At 37.5% G+C, this 24,139-nt stretch overlaps 1 protein-coding gene across 1 annotated transcript in view; it reads left to right on the top strand.

Moving 5' to 3' along the window:
* RTN3 (reticulon 3) overlaps positions 1 to 24,139 on the top strand; it is a 51,845-nt gene that overhangs the window by 5,217 nt on the left and 22,489 nt on the right. The gene's annotated exons all lie outside the window — the stretch shown is intronic.

The following is a 24,139-nucleotide window of genomic DNA, read 5'->3' as shown; positions in this document are numbered from 1 at the left end:
CTGGCCTCTCTCAGGACTGAGCTTAAAACCCACCTTAGGCTGAAAGCTGTTCATGTCCTCTCTTCTCCCTCTCTCAGTATAGCGCCATGTTAGCTTACATTTCCACTGTATGTCTTGTATCTACACAATGGTTTCCATGTTGTTTATTGCATTAGAATGTAAGCTTCTTGAGGGGAGAAACCCTTTTTTGTATCACCAGGGCTTAGCAAAATATCTAGCACATAGTAAATGCTTTTTAACAAATGCTTCTTGGCTGACCAGTACCTGGATAGAACCTCTCCAATTTGGGTTTAATTCTCTTTGGTGGTAACTCCCACTGGTACCCCTTGAGTGGGCTTCTGGAAAGTAGCATGTTCACACTCCCAGCAGGCCAATTAAATTTGTTTAAATTTGCATCCCAAATAGCTAAATATTTGAGTTGCTTCAACAAATCTTTGGGTACTTGAAGTAGTTGTTTTTTCACTATGTGACTTGTGAGGAATTACACCCATGAAACAGTCAGTAAAAGTTTATTATGGCAAAAGTTCCATGGGGAATGAGGGTAACGGTCAGCAGTGCAAGCCTGATTGCTTTGTGCCCTTTGTATTGGATAGCAACAGAAGTGGATGATCACAGACGTTCTGCTTTAAGTGCAGGCGGGGTTGGGAGGGGTCTTTTCCTTCTGCTAGTAAACCAGATTGGTCAATTATTCTAGCAGGTGACCTATCCGCATCTTAGCCCACTACTCTTTCAGCTGATCTGTTAAGGAAAGGAAGGAAGTACTGAAGCTGTGTTCTCATAGAGTTGGTATGGCATTATTGATGCTCATTTATTCCCTGCAGCATTTTCATCGTGTTGCAATGATACATAGTGATTGTTCTTGAATATGGAAACTCCCATCAATAGAGACAGTAGTAGAGAAAACAGCAGGTAAGGTGGTTATAGACGATGGGCAGTCCAATCAACAAGAATTGCAGTGCCTGTTTGCCAGTACTGAATATACAAAAACAAAAAGGAAACAGTTCCTGCCCTCGAGTAGCTTATGTTTTACCGGGGGAAAACCAAGTGAATGTAAGTAAGTGTGTACAAAATATCTGCAAAATACAGGGGCCACCTGATGAGGTAGATAGAGAGCTGACTTTGTGTGGCCTGGATGATCTGTGAAGAACCACCTTGCACACTTGCTGTGTGACCTTCCCAAAGTCACCTAACTTCTCTGTGCTCTCTAGTTAACTCTCTAAGACTAAATTGCAAAGAAGGTGCTGGGCTGCATTGGTGTAGGGGTTTTCTTCACTCCAGTTGTTTATGTTAATGAAATCACAGTCCCCAATCTGTCATATTCAGAGTAAATACAAAGTAGTGTTTTTTGAGTAGATTCTGCTGGCATAATCATTCTACCCCTATCCATCTCCCCTTTCACAAGGTCCTTTCAATGTAATTTTCATTTATAGGTATAATGTACAAATAACAGCCATTCTGAAAAGCAACCTAGTAGATTGGAAATTAATTGCAACTAGTTTATTCCAAGTTGTACTCTTTAAAGGTAGTTAATATTTTTTTAAAAAGGTAAAAAAAAAATTTCCCCTTCCAAAAATGCTTTGTTTTCCTGCCAAGAGCTTTAAAAAATTGTTCATAAGGACTATCTGTTATCTTTAGAATTTTAAGGGGAGTTTAGAAAGCAGAATTGTCATTAGGATTTGTTTTATTAGGTGTATTTTGCCTTTGAAAAAAAAATCTATTAGCTTTATTAAAGTAATCATCTGTGTGTCTATTTAAGTAGCTACTTACCTGATGATAAACCTGGGTTTAAATTCTGCCCGTCACACTTAAGTAGCCGTGTGATTATGGGCAAGTTGTAACCTCTCTGAACTTGTTTCTTCCTCTGTCAGATGGGAATAATTAAACTAACTAGTAGCTAGCCTGTATGTAGTGCTTTAAAGTTTGCAAAACACTTTACAAACATTATCTCATTTGATTCTCACAACTACCCTGGGCAGTAAGTACTGTTATCATTCCTAGTTTAGAGATGAGCAAACTGAGGCAAACAAAGGTTAAGTGATTTGCCCAGGTGCACACAGTTAGGAAGGATCTGAGGCTGGATTTGAACTCTGAGCTTCCTGACCTCAAGTCCAGTTCCTCTATTTACTGAACCACCTCGCTGCCAATACCTGCCTCACAAAGTTGCAGGTAAAGCAGTTGCAAACTCTAATATAAACGTCCCTTATTAAGAATTGAATTGATGGTGGGGAAGTTAAGCAAGTGAAATTCAGTTTCCACTTTTAAATTAAAAAATTCCTTTGGAGAAATGTACTTTGCTATAGAATAGCCTTAATTTTAGAGTGTATTATATTCTGACCAGTGCAGAAGGGGAAAGACTTAAATCAGCAGATTTTATGAAGAAATTAGCAACTATACATATGTCATGTGCCAAGCTTCTATTTGTTCAACTTGTTGCTGTTATTAATGGCCTGTACTACAATACACATTTTAGGATCAAAATAATTTGGTACTGTAGCAAAGTAATTTGATACTTTAGCAAGGTTAATTACAAATTATTCAACTGGGAATCTAGTTTGCTGGTTCAGTTCACGTGGTGCATATTGACATAACAGTTGCCAGGAAACTGCTTTGTCTTTGGATGAGTTGTAGGTGGACAATTCCATGATGGATTGCTTTTATATATATTTTTTAAAGAAACATAAAATAAGACTGGCCATTGCTTGTAATTGCATCATTGAATTTTTTCACAGTATTTCTGTGGCTCAAAAGACATTTTGTCATAATGGCAGTGCAACTTCAGGAAGTCCCAGAGTGGCACATACTGTCCTTAGGTTTGTAGTACTTTTTTACGACTGAGCAGTAGCTTTCTGGTTCTGATTTTTGATTTTTAAATCTCCACTTAGTATAAAAAACATGACCCTTAGCCACTCTGGCTGGCCATGGAAGACCTAAAACCAATCGTGTCGTGCAGATTAGAGTTTGGTGGGAAAAAAAATTGGAAGATTGCCTTAAGAAGGACATTGCTTTAGGAAAGATTGGTAAAGGTACATGGTGCAACTTCTATGAGCAAAATTAATGTAGAGGCTAATCATCAACTTGGTATTTCTTAAAATTGAGGAGTATTACCATTTTATTGGTGGAAGAGTATGAAGCAGAAATGGGTTGAAAATAGTTCAAGGTCACCCGAGTGAATTCAGGGGTCAGTAGAACTATGGAGTCCTGACTTGCAACTTCATAATTTAATATATTCAGTGTCCTGGAGAAATTGATACCTAGAAGTTTGGAATATCAGTTACTGTTATTGACAAAGTTGGGATTGAAGTATCCAAGCAAATGAAAGCCAGGAAAGCTAACTAGGTTTACCATTTGGATACCTTCTTTTATCAGAAAATAATTTGGAGTCTTGGCAAGGATAATTTAACGGATTTGGGGGAGGGGGTAAGAGTACAAATCCAAGATAACAGCATTTGTCTTCCAAACATGCTGCGTTATTTTAATCATATTACTTCAGAGTTGTTGCTTATTTTCCACTGATGACCTTATTTATTAATCTGGAAGAAAAGAAGTTGCACCAGTTGGCCACTAAGGCCCTTTCCAGATCAAAATATTATGATCCTAGATAAAATGGCTCTAACTTCCCGTACTATTTTATTTATAGGTAAGTTTGGCTCCCTCCCCACTCGATTTTTTGCTTGAGCATATTACTATATTTTATTTGTTATCAACATTCACATTAGTTAAGGATTCTAACACAATTTAAAATTTGTATACTTAATTTCATTCATATGATCCAAGCTGGAGGGGACCTAAAAGTTCTAGGCCAGCCTCATTTTACAAATGAAGAAACTGAGGCCCAGAAAGTTTCTGTGACCGTAATGAAAGATTGGTCTTATCCAGTGGCCAAAGTTCCTACAACAGACAAAAAGCCGAGAGGTATTTAACTTGCTTTTCATTGTTGGGGAGGATACAAGGACGTAAATAAATATTGTCCTGTTTAAACTTTAGCAGTCCAAATTCTTGCAAGCTAGCCAATTTCTTATGCAGAAGCCCATTTGCTTCGTTACACTTTCTAATGTTAATTCTTTTGCATGAAGGGTTTGCTTTGTTGACTCTCTTATATTTTCTTTACATTGTAATCAGCACCAGAAGCACGTGAAATACTTCCTAACTCCTGATAGTGTAGCCGTGGAGAGGACTGAGCAGGGGAGACCACTAATGGAAAGAGGGGTTCAGCCCAGAGTTTGTTGTTCTGCCCTATAGCACCTGTAGTGTTTCATTCTTTGTCACTGACCATAGGGCTTTTATGTGCCTCTCAAGTGATGTTATATTATTATTGATCAATCACACTAGCTCAAAGTGGAGTTGGGGAGGTCCTTGAAAGTCATACCAGTTAAAGATTCTGAAAGTGTCCTGAGACCAACAAGTTTTAGAGCCACTGCCCTAGCTCAGGTAAACCTCTTCTCTGTCACGACACAGCTGGAATTAGAGGGTGAGGGGACAAGGATGTGCTTCTGAGAATTAAGTATTTTACTGAAATCCCAAAAGTTCATTTTTGGAATTGGCATCTTTTGGTGTCGATGTTTCTACTAGACAGCTTCAGGTTAATTGTTGTTTACTGATTTTGTAATGAAGCTAGTTGTCCCAGGTGGGAATTCAAGATAATTAGTTTTTGAAATTGTGTATGGGTTTTCAGAGTATTATGGGCTTGAAAGAGAACAAAAATAACAGTAAAACTATTCTGGAAACTGAAAAAAAGTACAATTCTTTTTCAAAAGAATCGAACAAAACAAACGTTTTTGTACTTGGCCACTGTAGATTTGTTTTGCTTGACTATGGTTTTCTTTTTTTTCTTTTTTTTTTCTTTTCTGCCTTTAAAGGAATTAGGGGTATTAGGAGTAGTAATAGTGATGGAAAAAAAAAAAGAAAGGAGGGCCATTGGAACCTTTTAAAAAGTCTGCAGAAGAGTACAGAAGGAAGTCCAGAAAAGGACAGTTTTGAAAGTAATGAATTGAATTATGCTTTTTAAAAAAGGCAAGTAATAGGGGATGGAAATTTGTGGTTTCATTTACAGTATTCGTTCTGTTATACTTCGTGTGGAAAATGCTTTTTTGTGTGTTTAAGTTGAGAATTTTTTAAAAATTGAAAATAATTGAACATAGAGTAACACTGGTTATGAAGTGGAAAATAGCCAACATTTGTCCATACAACAGAACAGATTTGTGTCTATTAAGGTAATAGGTGCATAATAAAGTTTTGAATTTATGCACGACCAGGTTTGCAATTTAGTATTAGAGAGGACAGATATTACGGAGCCAGTCACTTTTCTTTTCTGTATTCATTAATAATTAGTTATACCCATAGTAGTATCAGATTGTGAAGCTTTGTGTAGAGGAATTCTTTTTAAAAAAAACCAGATTGAGGAAAAATGTTGAGATGGTTGCAATTAGGAGTTGATCTGAGTACTCTACCCCCTGTGGTGATGGAAATGGAACATAAATACTTCTATTTGCTTACAGGCCTTTTTAATTCCACTGAAGTTGAAGAGCAAGGTGTCTATTTTTAAGCTTTTCATTTAAACTTTAATCCTTTAAATGGGGACTAAATAATCTAAATTGAGTAAATCATGGCCAGCCAATCCTTTGGGGACCTACTACATTCAAGACCCTTGGGGCTAGGTTTCTGATAAGGATGAATAAGACAGCCACGTGCTTTTTATATGAAAGACATCTTTTAGATAAGTGCTGAAGTGATGGCTAGCCTGCCTGAAAGTTTAGAGGATCCCTTGGATTTTGGTTATTTATTGCAGTATACTATTCTATTATTTCACTGATACTGTAAATCTAACTGATTCACTTCAATACTTTATGACAAGACACTGCAGCTTGGCTTAGAGACTTATGTTGGATTTAGACAAGAGTTTGAGTCTCAAAACCACCATTCTTGAGCCCAGCTCCACAAACTAATTGCCCTTGATGGAACGAAGTCAGAAGATTACAGTAAGATCTCTTCCACTGTGCATCTGTTAATAAATGCCTATACAGTCTTGATGCAAATTATGACTGATTATCTTTGCTCTGTCAGATATGCTGTGCGTCATTAATGGTCTCATGTTTAAGAATTTTCCATCAAAATGGGGTGTTAAGTGGGGGGAAAGAAGGAAAGGTAGCTGGCGAATTGGTAGGATCTCATTCTCTTATGCCGGCTTACTTTAATTTTTGGTATTGAAGTTGCGGTTTGGTTTTTCTGGTTTGTTAAGATTTCCAACACTAGTTGTCAGAAATTTCAAGGTGAAAGTAAATGCATATAGGAGTGAGATCGTCTGGAAACATTAAAGAAATAGGTAAATAAGCTTGTTAAAGAATAAAGGAAAAGGGATATTTGCGGTAATAAATGGAGTGTTGGTTTTCTTTTTAGAACTGGAACAGGTGTGTCCTTAGATTTCCTACTTGCAGACACCAAGTCACCTTGGGGGCACAGTGGAGAGAGTGCTGGGCTTGACAGGAGTTCATATCCTGCCTCAGGTACTTACTGGTTGTGCAGCCTGAGCAAGTCACTTAACCTCTAAAATAAGGATACTAATAGCAACTACACCGGGATACTTGTGAAGATTAAATGAGAAAACATATGCAAAAGACTTAGATTACAGAAGTGCTAGCTACTATTATTAATACTACATGATTTTCCAAAGTTGTGGCACCACTTCATATAAAAGGGGGAACAGATATTATTTTATCCTTATACTTATTTTAATCGATTTTACTTCTATGTAATATAAAGTTTATTGACTGAATTTTGTCAGGATGTTTATGGATCAATGTTGTATATTTGTTACTGGGCATTTTATAATTAGTGCCTATAGGCATATCTCAGAAAAGTCTTTCTTAAATTTTAAGTATTTTTATTCTGTATGGTTAAGAACAATTTGTGAAATGTTCAAAACTGGAAAATGCAGTAACTATAGAGAATAGTAGGTTTGGAGAGCTAGAAATTTTAAAGGTGAAATTTGCATTTGGATCTCTTATTCTTGATAAGTATTTGATAACTCTAGAAAGTACATAATAACTTGCAAATTGCTCGACTCAATAAATGACTCTTAAGATGCACATATAAATGTTTTTAAATTTAATTTTTCTTCAATTAACAAAAAAAAAAATTTCTTTCCCTCCCACCTCCAAGAAAAACAAGACATTTGTAACAAATAGGCATAGTCAAGCAAAACAAATTTCTGAATTGGCCATGTCCAAAATATTTTGGTTTCATTCTGCACCCTTAGTTACTCATCTGTCAGGTAGTTGAAAACTTACTAGGGCAAATATAAGTTATTATCTTCCCCCCCTCCCCCAAATAACAGTGGAATTGGGTATAGAAGAAAGGCACTGGATTTGACATAATAATGGTGTTTGAATCTTGACTTCATTCCTTACTTAGCTGTAAAGTCCCTTTTTTCAGTTCTGAGCCTCCTTTCCTCATCAAGGAAATTGGACTAGGTGACTTCTAATGCTCCTTCCAGTTCAAAATCTATGAATGCTATGATTAAAGTTATTCTTACAGCACAAGTACTCCTCTTGCCAACTCTTCTTTAGTGGTAAGAATGTGTTTAGGAAAACAGTTGATCTTATCCATTTTCAGAGGTCCTTAATGTCGAAATAACAATTTTGCTGCCAGGTGAGTGGAAATCTAGTAGTGAAGCTGTTTTTTTCTTCTTCTAAAAGATAGTGGCATTACTAAATCTGACTGGCAGAAAAGTTTTTTTAATTCCTGTGTGAGGTTGCCGAATTCTCATCCTATATATTTTCTTTCAGATTCCTTTGTTTCTTCCTCTCAGCCTGTATCTCTATTTTCGACCTCACAAGGCAAGTCTGTAATTTTCTTGTGCATTAACGAAAGAAAAATGTTTAGAAAGAGGCTGTAACTGGAAGTATAAGGCACAAGTTTCTTATTGTCTATTCCCCCCACCCCCATCCCATAAAACCCAAATTACTAGCAAATCAGTTCATTGTGTTATATCCAGCAGCTGTTTGCTCTTGGTTCTCTGGAAGCATTCATCAGGCGAGTAAGTAAAGTTTACTTCTTAAGCGTCAGCCCTAAAAAACAAAATTGACTTTGCCCACTAAAATTTAGGTCAGTTAGAAATGCCTTTGGGAGGGGAGAAACAGGGGAATCAACTCCAGAATGTGATATCTACATAATTTAGGATATTGACTAGCAGTTATATCACTCTTGGGACACTTGGTGTTTGGAAGAAAAGTATGTGGTCTTGCTTCCACTGCCTATACAGAAAGTACCTGTCAGCCTGCTGTGAAATGTCTTAGCTTGGGTTTCTCTCCTGATTGGCCCTGGAGTAAGTCACTTGGCTTTCTGGCAAGGAGTACTTATCCTGGAGATTGTTGTGACTTTCCTTTTTAAATCTGGCATATAAAGGGGAAAGGAATCGGCAGTATGGTTAATTTCATGTTTGGGAATGCAAAGGATGGGACAGCAGTATGGAAAATGTGGAGGCAGATGCAGTTATAGGCTTGGCTCATTTGTCCTGCTCAATAAATGCTGCTTCCTTGGTGCTGTTGCTTCAGGCCCCAAATGTAGGCCAGGGGAAAACCCTCCTTTAAAAAAAAAAGTGTAATTAAATTATCTCTAAATAGCCTAAGGCCACTGAAGAGTTTTCTTTGTGGCTACTGGGTCATAGCTAGAATTACATATCTTGAAAGTTACACCAATTCTTTAGGGAGTCTGTCCTTAAATGGAACAGAACTGAAAGAACATAGAATTTCAGATGAGTGAATGAACATAGAATTTTTTGCCTGTTTACTTTTCTTTACAAAAACTATGGTAGACAGAATTGTGTTATGCCATGGGTTAAATCACTTCCTCTGAAACTCAACTGTACAAAAGTCTTACGTTACATACATGCTACACGTTATAAAAGGACTTCACTGTATTTGGATTCTGGTATTAGACCAGATTGTGTTCTTTGCTTTGGTGAATTTAATGATGGCGGCAGGAAAAAACACCCCCAAACCTTCTGTGCTCAGTTTTGATCAAAAAAATCCATTACTAATGGCCATTTTCATGCTGGAAAAGAATAGCTTCTATCTGAAACTGACCATATACTCAGTGAATATTTCCAGAAACAAATTGCAAATAATTTAATTATTCTAGACACACTCTGCATTTGAAAAACAGTAATATATTCTAATAGTTTGGAAAAGAAAAAGGATTTTTCTAATCTAAAATGTACTTATAGGAAGTTTCAGTTTCAAAAAGTTGATTAGAATTCTAGAATAATTTTAAACCTGAAGAACAACTCCTCCCCCACCCCCATTATTTTTTGGTTAACAAAGTTCTTTTTGGGAAGAAAGGGTAGGTTTAGGATAGTGTTAAAGGAAAAATTAACAGGCCTCATATCTTGAAAGAACTAAAGTGTCAGATTTCATAAGGCATTTAAAACCCCCAGCCCTTTTTGATGGCTTTTTTTTCCTTAGTGAAAAATATTGAGATGGAAAAGTTTTCCCAAAGAGTGCTACCCAGCTATGTTTGTTGAAGAAATTGACCTACTCTGATCTGCAAATCTTGCTAATAGCCAGTGGTAGACATTAGGGACTGGGCCCTTGTGTGGGGGTCCACTCACTGGAGGCTGATCAACAAATACCTCTCAACAAATGAGTTGGTTCTTAGTTACTTTTGGCAGATTCCACTTTCTGTCAGTAAAATAACAGAAGGGGAAAATATCAGGAACAGTCTGTTGGGTTTGAATAAATTGTATTCCTTAAGGAGAATTTTAGCTGCTTCGGGTAGAGACAAACCATTACATAAAGAGTTACATATAGTGTAACCTTATATCACTGGCGGTAAATTCTAGGATGCTAAGGTATATGGAAACTAATGAGCAGATTCTAATGAGCATATGAATTATATGTAGAGTGCTTTTATCTTTTGTTTTCATAAATAGATTGAACAAAACTTCTTAACAAAATATTTTTCTTGGAGCAGTAGCGAACTTAAAGCTAACCCCCAAAGAGTTCCAAATTAGTAGGGCACAAATCCATCAGTGTCTTCAGACAATGAGGTGTTCAGTGTTCTCTTTTGCATAGGGCCAAAGCCTTCAGCTTGAATATAAAAAGATAACAGGAAGACATTGAATGTTACTAATTTAGACTGAGGGAGGCCTAGCCAAATTTGCAATCTAAATTACAAGATTTTCTAAGAAAAGTTCAAAGTATGTTTAGTAACATAGTAAGTAGTTTTGGTCCTTGAGGTAGCATATACAGTTACATAAACTATTAAAGCTTAAAATTGCGCTAACACTTTGGAAACATTTTCTATATAGAGAAATACTTTTCTGTAATTAGTTGCTTCTTAAACTATTTGTTTGTTAAGAAAGTTAAATTAGTCCTTTATAAATCGTGCTGAACAAATGCTTTTTAATTATAGAAGGGTAAGCTTCTGCCCAGTCGTGCTGAATTCCAAGTTAGTGAAATATAAATTGATATTTTACTATGGTAAAAGTGATTGTTATTAATCAGGTGACTTCAGTATGTCATCTTGTCCAGCTTTGTCCAAGGGCAGGTAAGAGATCCCCATTTTAGACAGGGAGCCGTTGAGGCCCAGAGTTAGTCCTAAGTTGCCCATAGTCACTGTTCTTTCCACTCCTTTTTCATGTTTACTGATTGTTCTTCTGAAAAGGTGAGCAACACTTCCACTGTCGACGTGTTAGCCTGGGGGCAGTTGAAGAAGCAGATAGTTTTAACCTTGTCATCACTAAATTGAGTATTAGAGTAATGTTTTAAAGATGTACTGCATGAAGCATAAATGCCAACTAATACATAATTATCTAATTCAAACCACAATGAATATTTTTCTCTAAAAATAAATGCAGGATAAAATACCACAAGAGTTTCTGTCTTTAGAAAATATTGCAGAAAATGATTGGGGCCGGAGGAACAGACAAATTTAAAGATGAAGTATGGGGAACATAATTGCTTCATGAAGTGTTTGCGTACAGTCTGGCCAGTGCAAGACTGTATAGGCATCTGGAATAGGAAGTTGCAATACTGATAACTTTGGGACAAGCATTGAGGAGGAAAAAAAATAAGCCAGTTACAGCCTTTTTTAATTTTAAAAATAAAAGAAAACATTTTTCTTTGTACAAAAGAACCTTTTTTTCCCTTTTCTTTTTTTGAATCTAGCTTAGCTGCAAAGTGTCTGCTGGCTAACTTCCTATTTTGATGCTGTGGCTGAAAATTGTTGATACTGTTTTGCACGTTTTTAAACTTTAAAGCTGTCTTTTCCCTCTTGTTTTTTGTTAATATTAAAAAAAAATTCAGGTGTAGGAAAACCTATGCCTGAATATTTTTTTAAGCTAAACTTGTATATGTGTGTGCACATTTGTATGTCCATGTATGGCAATGATAAAGTAGTTGATCAAGTTATACTAAAACAGTACTTAATATCGCTCATTCCATTCAAGTGATTGTCCTTTTGTGATAGTTTAATTAATTCGTTATAACCTATGTTTGAGCTAGGTTGTAACTTGTTCCCTGGTTTACAGCGCTGTATTGCAGAGACAGTAAATATTCATGTACCGTAGTTGCGTCATCTCAAATAGAAAAAGGTAAAGTGTATTTTTTATACTTGACCTTCTTTCCAAATGGCAAGATAAGAGCCTAACTTCAGATCTTTGCATAAGGTTGTTTCACAAGTCAGTTCCACTCCCCCCCAAAGCAAATACATTTTGAAGTGAGGAGAGGTTTGTGGGAGTAGGAGGGAGAGTTGAAAAATAAGTATCTTAAATGCTTGCTATCTTTCATATTTTGAAATTTTTGGAAAAACATTTTCTGAATTAGATTACTTTTTTTTAGATTATATATTTGCTAATCAACAGTGGAAACTAGGGGCAGTATTTGTTATTTAGTGGTGATAGTGTTCTTGCAGACCAGAAGCTTCTTATTTAACTCTTCTAGTTTTACCTTAAATATTGTTATTTAAAACATTGAAGGTTTTTTTGCTCAATATGTCCGATAAAATTTGGAACATAATCATGTGCACAGTATTCTCAATCTGAGGCCTTTGTTTGCCATGTCTTAGTGGGTAGGGATTTTTATTAGTATTCAGGCCTCTTGAAAACAAAATACCAGCTAGATGGACTCTGGTTAAAAAAAAAAAAAGTTTTAAAGTTTATTTTCACAATATTTGACAGTGTTTCTTTCCTGCCTGGTTACTGAATGAGGCAGCTGTTTCTCTGATATTTAGAGATTAGCCAGAGTTGTTTCCAGCAGGTAACCTTAACATTAGTGCTTCTTCATAGTGCACAGTATTTTGAAAACTGCGGTAAACTTAACCTTTCATGATCACAATTTTGCCATCTAGTCCAGAGCAACAGTGCTACCGTGGCTAAATGAGATGTTCTTTGCTTGTAGAAATTGTGCTTACTAGTCATATCAGAAAGTTGAAAGGTTTACTAAATTCTGTACTAATTTGTGCTACTTTCACAAAATCACACAAAAAAATTAATTTTGACATTGCTTTGCATTTTTTTAATTAGTGAAAGTAGGTTTTGTTCAAGTCTATTAGTGCTTTTAACATTGCCAAATAATTTACTTTTCATAACTGCTGACACAATCCTGTGCTGAAATTTCAAACAGGATGAGAAAAATAAAAAGAATAGAAGGAAATGCTTTTTTTCCTTCATAAATTCATGAAATAAACTAAACAGAAGTCTTCTAATATTTTATCAGGACCAAGGAGGTGATGCTAAGTTCTGAGAACTGTTCTCATAGTATAAGGTAGGTAAGTCTTAGCCAAACTAGAGGCTGGCTGACTTGTCATCTGAGGATCAGTCTAGATTACCCAACAGACAATTACACAAAAAATATTTTAGTCCACAGCAACTGATGAAGAGCCATTTATTTAAGTCTTATTGGAATTACTATCTATATGCCTTAGAAATTGTGAATCTTTTGAGGAAAGGAGAGGCTAAGTTAACTGGAAAAAAGTATGAGGGCTAATAAAAATGATTTTTTAATCAGGGTGGGAATTAGCTTTTACAAAAAAAAATTTTTTTAATTCTATTTAATAGTTAAAGCAGAACACTTTCCTAAAGATTATTTAAAGTCAGGTATTGCTTCATTCAGCATAGTATTTTATCGTATTGCTAGTCAGTAAATGTTGGATATACTATAATCAATCAACAAGCATATGTCAAGTATCTGCTGTATGCCAGACTGAGTTATAATGGCCATATTCTTTTTTAGCACCATTGTTACCTTTAGGATTGGTTATTTCAGTGAATTTGAGGCAAAAGTTTCTGTTAATTATACATTTTAAAATCAGGGCTTAGTTTAGTTCTTACTCTGAAAACACAACCCAGATTTTAAAAATTTTCTTAAGCATTGTTACCAGTTTGATTTTTGTATCCCTTTCTTTATGAGATGACATGCGTCAGACTTTTGAGGCATTTTAGCCATTTGCCAATATGAGTACAGAACATATTTATTGCTTGCCTCCATGTACAAAACAGAGTTAGGAGTCAGGGGAAACAAAAGAAGCTTAAATAAGACTCTTGTTGTCCAGAAAGAAGTAGAAATACGATGTGGCAGAGGGATGGTACTGGATAGATGACTTTTATTCAACTCTGAATTTCCCTTCCTTTAAGAAAGGAATTGCCAAGCAGTTCTGTTCCAGCCTCCATCTATCCAATCCAAACTATTCATTGAATAGTGATAAGTAGCCATGTTTTAAAGCCCAGTTTACTGAAATTATTATTGCCATAGCTTGTAATGGTGAAAACTGTGTTTCTAAGCCTTGGTATGGTATAATATTGGAACTTACCTGTACGAGTTTAGTTCATCTTATGGTTGAAATGCCTGCACTGCATCCTGGCAGAGGTGTAGTATGTTTGGGTTTTGGGGGGCTTTTATTCATTAGTACTGAGTATGGATTATAATTGGGCTAAACAATTTTTTATCCTTGTTGCACAGATTGTGTAGCACTAAGTTTTAACAGTTTATTTTTTTTTCTTTGACCTCAGATTATGATTACTATAGTCTACTAGTAGATCCTATTACAGCAAGGTTCAAAGGAGTTTCTGTAACAGTGGAATTTTATGACTTTGTGATGGAATTTGACCAATATTTTCTTTATTGTTTATTTATTTTTGGTGAGACAGTTGGGGTTAAGTGACATGCCCAGAGCCAGTAAGTATTATGTGTCTGAGATTGGATTTGAACTTAGGTCCTCTTAAATCCAGGGCTGGTCTCTATGCACTGTGCCCTGTGCACTGTGCCACCAAGTTGCCCTGTATTTTCTTTATTTTTAAGTGTGGAATTTTTTTTTTTTTTTTTTTTGGCTAGGCAATGGGGTTAAGTGACTTGCCCAGGGTCACACAGCTAGTAAGTGTCAAGTGTTTGATCTGAGGTTGGATTTGAACTCAGGTCCTCCTGACTTCAGGGCCGGTGCTCTATCCACTGCGCCACCTAGCTGCCCCTTTAAGTGTGGAAATTAAGTTTGTAGGTTGAGGCTTGAAGGCACTATTTAGGATTCTCACTTGTTATTTAGTATGTTCGTAGGTGATTTATTATTTTCACATACAAAAGAGAATGAAATTGGCATTGTTGACTTCTGATGAAAGATGCTATGGGAGTGTACTGTTGTGGAATATGCCATGCCAGCCCTAGGCAAGTTGCAAAGGAAAGTAAATTTTGTTTAGCAGGTTCCTACTTCTCTTTTAGTGCCTCTGCCAAAAATCCTCTGATTTTGAGCTTACTTGATGTGTTGATTTGTACTCCCTGATCTGAGGACTGAACTTTTCCTTCTGTCCTTCTCCAATCCAAATCCTTTTGTTCTAGGGCCTCTACCAGCTATGAAATTGGAAAATAATCTGATAAAATATCAATAAGTATTTACTATGAGGTGCCTTGTACTCTATTGATAAACATTCTGTGATGCAGAATCAGCTCTGACTTTTTGGAATTTATATCGTAATGGGGAGATACACAGTAGATTTGAGGTACTCTTAGAGGTGTTAATGACTAATTAGGCGAAATTTGCTACCTTTGCAAGAGCATTTGCATATTAAAAGATGACTTCTGACAATTGGTTTTGCTTCAGCTGAAAGAAATCCAAATGGTTGAAAAATTTGGAGCTGGTGGGTCTTTTGAAGACCCTTCAAATTATGCCCTAGAAGCAGTTATCTATGTATATGAGCATCATAGGACAGAACCTTCTTGGCTGTTAACACGTAAGAGAGGACTAGCTCTATGCCCTCTGCAGTTCAGAGGGAAGCCCAGCCCTGCCAGGGACTCTTCTTGTCAAGACTGGGTCAGATTCAAACAGTGAATTTTATTTTTTTAAATGTCATATCACTTTTAGTGGTACCTTGTCTTGTTATACCATCTTCATTTTCAAATTTCTACCCAGGGAGCCATCTTTTGTATCAAAGATTTTTAAAAGAAAACGCAATCATCAGAACTACTCAGTGCATCAACTTCCTGCATCCAAGAACACAGGCAATGTTGCCTTTCCTTATTTGTCACCTCTGCAGTAAAAGTAGGGAAATGACCAAGGTTGGTCATCGGAATTATGCAGCAAAGAACAGTGAATTTATAATGAAATAAGACCATGTGTTCTAAATTGTTCAATTTATATTTCTTACATAGTTTTTCCCTTCCCATCTGCTCCCAGCTGAAAAAGAACAAAAGTCTTGTTATAAAAGTACAGAACTTTAGCAACACTTTGTGTTATCACGTAGATAAAACTGCAAAGTGGTGTTATGGTTTGTGCTGCCTCTTTTAATGTTTCTGCAAAGAAAGTCCCTGCCTTCCAAAACCTTCCCTGTGCTTCTACAGTGCTTTGCCCCATTGCATTCTTAGCATGAAATGGCTTCCTGATTCATGCATGCTTTGTAGGATAAGTGTAGTCATTGTTTTCTTGCCCACATTTATACATATACGTGCATATACATTTGTAAATTTAAAATGAAAAGCATGCTGCTGTGCCTGCCTAGCTCATGTGTATTGTATTATGTAAACATTTTTCTCTTCCAAATCCTGGCTTCAGAGGGATTGAGCTCTCTCTGCTGTGATAAGGGCACATCAGAAATCATGATTTCTTCTCTTTCATCTTCTGAAATTCGTAACACTGACATGATACTGCATGAAGGAAAGAGCCAAGCATTAGACATCGAGCCTACTTTGTCAAAAGAAGGAAAAGACAGTTTTGCTGATACTGCTAATAAAGAGATGGAGAGGCTTCATGGGCCCAGTGGAGATTCTGCAATTGAAGCTCCAACTCTTGGGTTCCTTGACACTGAAGCAGAAGTATACTGTGGTCGTCCATCCATTCCAACCAGTTTTCCTGAACATCCTGCCATTGTAAAGGAAACTGGTCCAACTAAGCATCCTGCAAGTAAAGACCAAGGGTTAAAGAACCAAAGTGAGACACCTACTAGGGATAATGAAGCTGCTTCAGATGCTGATGTCAAGTTCACTTTGCTGGAAGGTCAGAAACTACATATTGAACAGTCTGAGGCAGAATGCAGCAGTAACCGTTCTTTGTCCCCATCTGAACTTTCTGGTGTTATCAGTGTTGAAAAAGATTCCCCTGAATCCCCATTTGAAGTCATTATTGACAAAGCAACATTTGACCAAAAGTTTAAAGACTCCTACAGGGAAAGCACTAGTGAACTTGGTAACTGGGCAATCCATCCTGACCCAGAGATAACTACAGATAATTCACAGGACAGCAGCAGAATAGTACCACTGAGAAACGGAGAGGAAAGACGTTACCCAGCCTCTGCTCTGCTCACCAGACAGTTTTCACGAACTACTGCTGCCCTAGAAGAGGTATCTAGGTGTGTAAGTGATATGCATAACTTCACCAATGAGGTGTTGACTTGGGATTTAATTTCCCAAGTAAAACAGCCAGAAAAATCTTCTGAAAACATTACTCAAGTTTCAAGGTTAGATGGAAATGAATATGCTTCAGAAATTCCAGTGTCACATCCTAAAATATGTGCTCATCAGAACATTCAGAAAATCCCCTTACATTTCATTCATGAGAATGGGCCTAGCGCTGAATCAGGAGCATCCCTCTATGAAAAAGTTTCACCCGACAGTGTTGACTTTGCAAAGAAAGTCAGTATTGAAGGTATGGGAGAGAGTGTGCTGAAAGGAGGTGGCACATTTACCCAATTACCAGAGTCTCAGGGTGGAAAATGTGCATCATCAGGCCTTGAGGGGATTACTGAAAAGGTCGTTTTACCTGATGACCCACTGAAGGTTGAACTGAATGGGCAGAATTCTGTGCTAGTAGAAATAATGGAAGCTGATAGTTCTGGTGAATCAGATGATACTGTCATTGAAGATATGACAACAGATAGGTCATTTGAAAGTGATAAAAGAGGCTCTGAGAAGCTTTTATACCAAGCTCCAGGTGATGTCACAATTCAGGCAGAGAAACCTGTTTCTGTTCAGAGTACTGTGATAGTAGCAGATGAAAAGGAAATCAAAGATAAATCCAGTCAGGGTGTCAGCAATAAGACACATGAGAACTTCAGAGAGTCTTTTGATGACTTTGAAACCTTACAAGTTCAGCCAGATGTTCATGGAGAAAGTCCAGTTAGTGAGATTTCATGTCCAGAGATAATGGCCGCTGATTCCACAGCAAAATACATGAAGCTGTCAGATCATTTGGATGAAATTCTTCCCCTGAAACCTGTTAGAACTGAGCGTCTCAAGTTTTCTCCAGGAGAAACTTCAAGAGTGTTAAGAGGAGACTCCACAAGGGAGAATAAAAGTGATGACTCCCCAGAAGACCTTATAGCAATACTTTCAGAAACCCAAACAAATAAAGTGTTAGCTGAAGTAAATGCCCTCGAAGCAGATCTAGAAAAGGACACAGATTTGAAAACAACCTTTCCTCCAGTTTTGCATAGAGTTAAAGATGCTGGCAACAGATACATTGTACCAAACCAGAGCACCAATGGCAATCAACTCCAGAATGACTTTCTTAATCAGAGCACTCCAGTAGCATCTCTTGACTTAGAGCAGGAACAGCTTACAATTAAAGCCCTTAAAGAATTAGGTGGGAGATACGAGAGGATAAAGCCTTTCCAAGAGGGTGTGAAAGCTTCCATGGAAGAGAACTGCATACAAACCTCAGCAGATCTGGTCACCTCAACATTCGTTCCAGAATCTTCTTGGCCAGAGAGATCACAAGATATCCTGAGAGATCAAGATGTCAAGACTGACTCTAGCCTTGACTCTGGAATTCCCCAGGAAGCTACTGAAGTAGAAATGATGTCCAGCCCTAGCAAGACTGAACAGGTTAATGAGCATTTCCTAACAAGACTTCTCACTCGTTTCTCAGGTAATCCTTTACATTAGAAATACAACATGTAATGAATTTTCCTATGTTGATTAGTGATCAAATTATAATTATTCTTAAGCTATAAACCATGCTGATAAAATTGCTCTTTTTAAAAAGAAAAAATGTGATAAAGAAAAGGGTAGGTCAAGCCTTGTAATTGCTTGACTTGGTTTCTCTCTGCTTTTGCCATTTCCACACAAGCAAGTAGACTCCTGAAAAGGAGCTTTCCTGTCACAAAAATTGACAGTCCCAAGAGATTTGTATGTAGGCTTTCTTCTCTTGACTATAAATAAATGATTGACCTCAGAGCTCCAGAACATTAAAATCACTAAGCCTTTATCCCTTTATGTGACTCCTTGGTGATCGCTATTTTGTTGACAGTTTTTAATGTGGGATTTTAACACGAAACTGGTGAGATGAATTGAGAAACAAAAGGGTGAAGGAGGTCCTGTTGGGAAAGGAGCTAAATGGAACTTTTAATTAATCTAGGCCTGTGCCACAGAGAAACTTCACATTCTGAAAGTAGGCAACTTTGTTGGAGCCCTCTTGTGGATAAGGGATAGAGAGAATTCATGCTCTGAGGACAGGGACCATTTCTCTATGGTCACTGTATCCCCAGTGCCTGGCACAATGCCTGATTAACGAGCACTTCAATGCTTTTTTGACAGATTGATTGTGACTGGTGTGGAAATTGAGACATCAGCTTTGACAGATTTTTCTCAAGAAATTTAGTAGTGAAGGGGAGGGAGATGGGATGGATGGTACGCCATACTACCTTGCCTCTGTACACAAAGAACTATAATACAAGGTAGAATGTAAATGTAAGGTAAGAGATACCAGGAGGTATTGTAGGAGTTACTTCTTACTATAGGGATCACAGGAAGCTTTTTGGAAAAGGTGGCATTTGAGTTAGACCTTAAAGCATAAGAATTGGATGGGTGGAATTGAGAGAAAAGAGAACCCTTTCAGTCAAAAGGGGCTAATAGTATCGTAGGGTATAGAGTTGGAAAAGAACTTAGAAAAATCTCTCCTAACCCCCCACATTAAAAAAAGTTACTAGTATCTTTTGTTTTTATATCATCGTCATTTCTGAATATATCCATCTCCTTTCCACTGCTCAGGGAACCTTCCCTTGTGATAAAGAGTGAAAAAGAAAAGAGGAGGAAAAAAAATAATTCAGCAAAAATAGTCACCGCGTTGATCCATACCCATTGTCCCCCTGCCTCTGCAAAGAAGAAAAGGCCCCTCTGGGGCCAAACTTGGTTATTGCAGTTATACATTAAATTCCCCAACTCCTTCATCTAATTCATGAGGAAACTGAGGCCCAGAGCAGAACAGAGATTTGATCAGGTCAATACAGGTGGCTAGCCCATGCTGCTTCCTTTTGTCAGAAGCAAGAAAGCTTATGCATACATAATACAATTCTGCTTGTACATAGAATTCTTGAAGGAAAGTCCTGGCAAATAGGTCTAGATAGACAGGTTGCAAGTCTTTGACAAACTCAGGAATTTGAGCCTTATTCTTTAGGTAGTGGAGAATTAGTCAAGATTTTTGAGCAGGGCCTTGACATCGGAATTGTGTTCGGGGCAGCTAGGTGGCGCAGTGGTTAGAGCACTGGCCCTGAAGTCAGGAGGACCTGAGTTCAAATGCAGCATCAGACCGAACACTTGGCGCTTACTAGCTTTGTGACCCTGGGCAAGTCACTTAACCCCAATTGCCTAAAAATTTAAAAGGGGGGGGGGGAATTGCATTCCAGGAAGATTGATATGATTGTAGTGTGCAGGATGGATTGGAAGGAGACAGGCTAGAGACAGGAAAATCAACCTTAGAAGGCTTTTGCAGTCATTTAGGCTTGAGGTGATGAAGACCTTGATGAGACAAGAATTAGGAATGGAGAGAAAGCGATATGAAAGGTATGACAAAATAAACTACTGTAACAGGACTTCAGGCTGAATAGATTTAGGAGATGAAGGAGAGTCCAAGAAGGCTTCAGCGTTTTGCGTTTGAATGGCCTTTGCCTTCCCTTTAAAATGTGAGAAACAAAATAAAATAAGGTCATTGAAGCATTTTTCAAAAAAGCCAAGAAGAGTATTATAGACGAGCAAGACAACTTTGAAAGTTACGTGTTGAATTTATTTTTAAAAAGAAAAGCAAGTTGTACATAATAGAGATCCACGGTTTGATGTACACGTCTCTTTTTCATTCTATGTATGTAGCAATTCCTATTTTATTTGGTGTTAAAAGTTCAGAGTAAAATTTTTTTTTTTGGATTAAAAGATATTTTAAGCTACTTTGATATGTAGTAATAACCTAGTTGGCAAATAATGGGCATTGAACTGAGTAATTCTTAGCTGCTACCTCACAAACTAAAAGAAAGCTACTATTGCTGTACCAAATCACATCAGGTTTTTTACTATTTCTTCTTCAGTACTGTACTAGCTCTTTCTTTAATGGTGTAATAGTAAAATTATGATCCAGAACTCCGATTTCTTTTACTTGTCTTCACCTTAAACAAAACAACTTCACTGTTATGCTTCTAACTTCATTCTTGGTTAAAATGATCGCAGGGTTGTTTGGGTAAAGCCCTGCTACTAAGGTGATTACCGCTGATACTACTTTTCTGAGCTTGGGCAAGTCACTTAGCCTCGATGAACTCCAGTTTCCTCATCTGTAAAATGAAGAGTTGGATTAGATGCCCTCTCAGGTTGCTGCCGGCTCTAGACGTATGAGCCTATGGATAGCTCATGGTTGTTGAATTGTGATTCACTATAGAAAGAGCTCTAAGCGGTAGATTCTTATGTCATTCTGTGATGAGTTCCTTCTAATAGGTTATAAAAGAGCTGTCTATCACATGCCAGCCTAAACATTCAGGTTCTAAAAATGACATTCTCAAGTCTGTTTATTCCCTCATGAGTAAACTCCAGCTTGGACCAGCCACACAAGTAATACAATTAAATTGCTATAATTTGGATACTTTTTTCATGCCCTATTTGTGTGGTAACATGAGTAAAAAGAAAGGGAATGCAAGAGGAAGGGATCGTTCTGGAGAGTAAAATAAAGGAGAAGATGGGTAAAGATAGGTTTGGAGGAGATAAAGTTCTCCAAGCATGGTTTTCGCTTCCTCAGTAAAAAAGGGAGCAAGGTAATCTGTTGAGTGTGTTGGCAAGTAGATTTAGGAGCTTGAAGAGACTTGAAACAGCTACTGGTGAGGAGTGTGACACAGTCAGAATTGCTCTGTTCTTCACAGACGAGGCAAGCATACATTTGTAGTGGACTCTAGGCAGCACATCTTTGTGGCTTCCTAGTTTGGTGTTGGACTTAAGCGTTGGAGTAGTCAACAAACATTGAAGTCCCCATTATGATGAGTCGAAGTGATCTGTGACTGTGAATCAGTAGGGCAGGAATAGTAGTAAATGAGCCAAGTGTTTTCGCCAGATGCTGATGATACAAAGACAAAAACAATTCCTGCCTTCCAGCAGTTTACATTTGGGAACATAGGAAAATAGCACACATAATAAATACAACTGGTCGGAGATGTGTGAGGTTGGGGCAAGAGTGAGGAATAGAGAATGTCTCTGGATGACTGGCAAGATGGTGGAACCTTGACAAAAATAGGGAAGTTAAATAGGGAAAGACAGTATGTTCTGGTTTGAACATGTTTTAGTTTGAGGTGCTAATGAGTCACATCCAGTTGGAAATGCCTAATAGGCATGTGGCATTGTAGGATTAGAGCTCATGAGGGAAACGAGGGCTGTTTGTGTAGTTCTGGGGGTCATCTTGACAGAGATGATGTATTTGGACCTATGGGGGCTGATGAGCTCATGGAGAGATTATAGAGAGAAAGAGATGAGGACCCAGAATAGAAAGATAAGGGTGAAGAGAAATTCAAGAGTGGAGGACAAGGCCTTGTTGAAAAGTCTTAACTGTAGGTTCAAGATTTAAGGGCAGAGAAGTAAAGCTTTATAACTTAGATAATGGATGGGGATAATAGAGTTCAAAAAAACTGGAATTCTTGAGATAAAAGTAGATTCAGAGGGAATGAGGCAGTGAGAATTGGAAGGTCCAGAGGTGGGGATCAGAGAGAGTTTCAAAGTTCTGAATCTTGGAGGTCAAACAATTTCAGGTGATGGTAAGGTCTGAGATGTAATCTCAGCCTAGCTTTCCATCATAGGTGACTGAGATGGAAAAGTCCATTGCTGTGGTGTTAAAATTGTCATTAATTTGAGTGTGAAGTCACCAAGGATGATGACGTGAAGGAGAATGATAACAAAAGTTAGGTTACAGAGGAAAACTGCACCCATTACTGATCATTGAGGAAGGAGAGAAAGTGAAGCAACCTGGAGCTTTTTATAAATCATCTTGTATATTATCTTCTAGGATTGCTAAGAATTGTTAAAAAAAAAAAAAATTCAATGACATTGGTGTGTTTTCAGAGAAAATTGATAGACTTACCAAACTTGGGTCTCATCCATTTTTCTCACAGTAAACAAATAGTTATAAGGGAAATGATTGAAAAGAGAATGTCCAGTTCTTTATAAATGACTGCTGGCACTTCCTCCTTCCAGGTTATTTAAACATTTTGATCACATCTGCTCAGAAGAGTAGCTCTGCTTTGTAGAAAATTCAAGATCTTAGTGGTTGGGCTTCAAGCCTCTGCCAATCTCCTGATAAACCTCTCCTCTCCTAACCTCAGTTTGCTTACAACCTTTCTGTTAGCAACTTTAGTATACCTGCTTCTTGTTCAGTTAACTTTTATTGAAAGTGAGGCGTCATGTGGAAGAGGAAGTACCGTGTCATCATCCTTACTTTAAAATACTCTTTGAAACCCATAAAACCTTCTCAGGCTAACCTTCTTCCCAATCTCCTTCATAATACTACCTCAGATCTCGAAGATTTCCACTTAGTTTGCCCCTGTTCGGATTCTCTTCTCCCCACCTCCCCCCATTTAGCTGGAAAGAGAACTCTGCCACAAATTTATTAATATCTAAAAATTTTAATATTTTACTGGTTTGTCTGTGACTCCGTGAACTGGTTTATGTGTGCATTTACTCCAGTGGTGTAGATCACAGACTGTGGCTTCTTATCAAGTATAGTTTTGGACTGTGGCCTAATGTGAATTCTTTGCAGTGGTACCACCAATGTATGTGTGCAGCAGTTGGTGGGGGCTTTCTCCCTGAATACTAGTGCAGCACTTAGATTGTCTTCCCTTGCTCACTATTGTTAAATCATTGACTCTTCTTTTTTTTCTGATCCCCCATTTATAGGCTGTCTTTTAAATTATTTATTTTACTTAAGTTGTCATTGATAATATACGATGCTCATATCTACCACCAGTGCCATTTGGACAACCCATAATTTGATTCTTTGGAGATTAAGATAGTCCATGCTTTGTGGCTGTGCAGAAGAACATCGGTGTTTACTTTTGTCTTTACACACTGGCCATTTCAGTTAGACTGTCCTAATGTGTCTTCCCTGTATAGAACATTCCATCTCCTGTTTCCGTGTCTTTATACAAGTGGGCTCCATAGTGGGAATGCCCTTCCTGCTCAGGTGCCACCTTCTGCTTCTTCACATAACCTTATCCCTTATCTCACTCTGGGGTGCAAGAAACTTACAGCCCTGTCCATTTGAGGAATTTTCTGTAGTTAAAAGGCCAGGACATTTGTTTCTTATGTAGATCTTAGATTTTAGGCCTACTGTCCTCTACCAACTGAATTTAATCCGATTGGTTTATTTTTTCCTTGGAGAAAAACCATTGCCTAATACATGTAAAGAATGGAGGTAACTGAACCGTAGGAAG

The sequence above is a fragment of the Vombatus ursinus genome, unplaced genomic scaffold (assembly GCF_900497805.2).
Source record: "Vombatus ursinus unplaced genomic scaffold, bare-nosed wombat genome assembly UNPS02011369.1, whole genome shotgun sequence".
Lineage (NCBI taxonomy): Eukaryota > Metazoa > Chordata > Mammalia > Diprotodontia > Vombatidae > Vombatus > Vombatus ursinus.
This window is presented reverse-complemented; position numbering and strand designations above follow the sequence as displayed.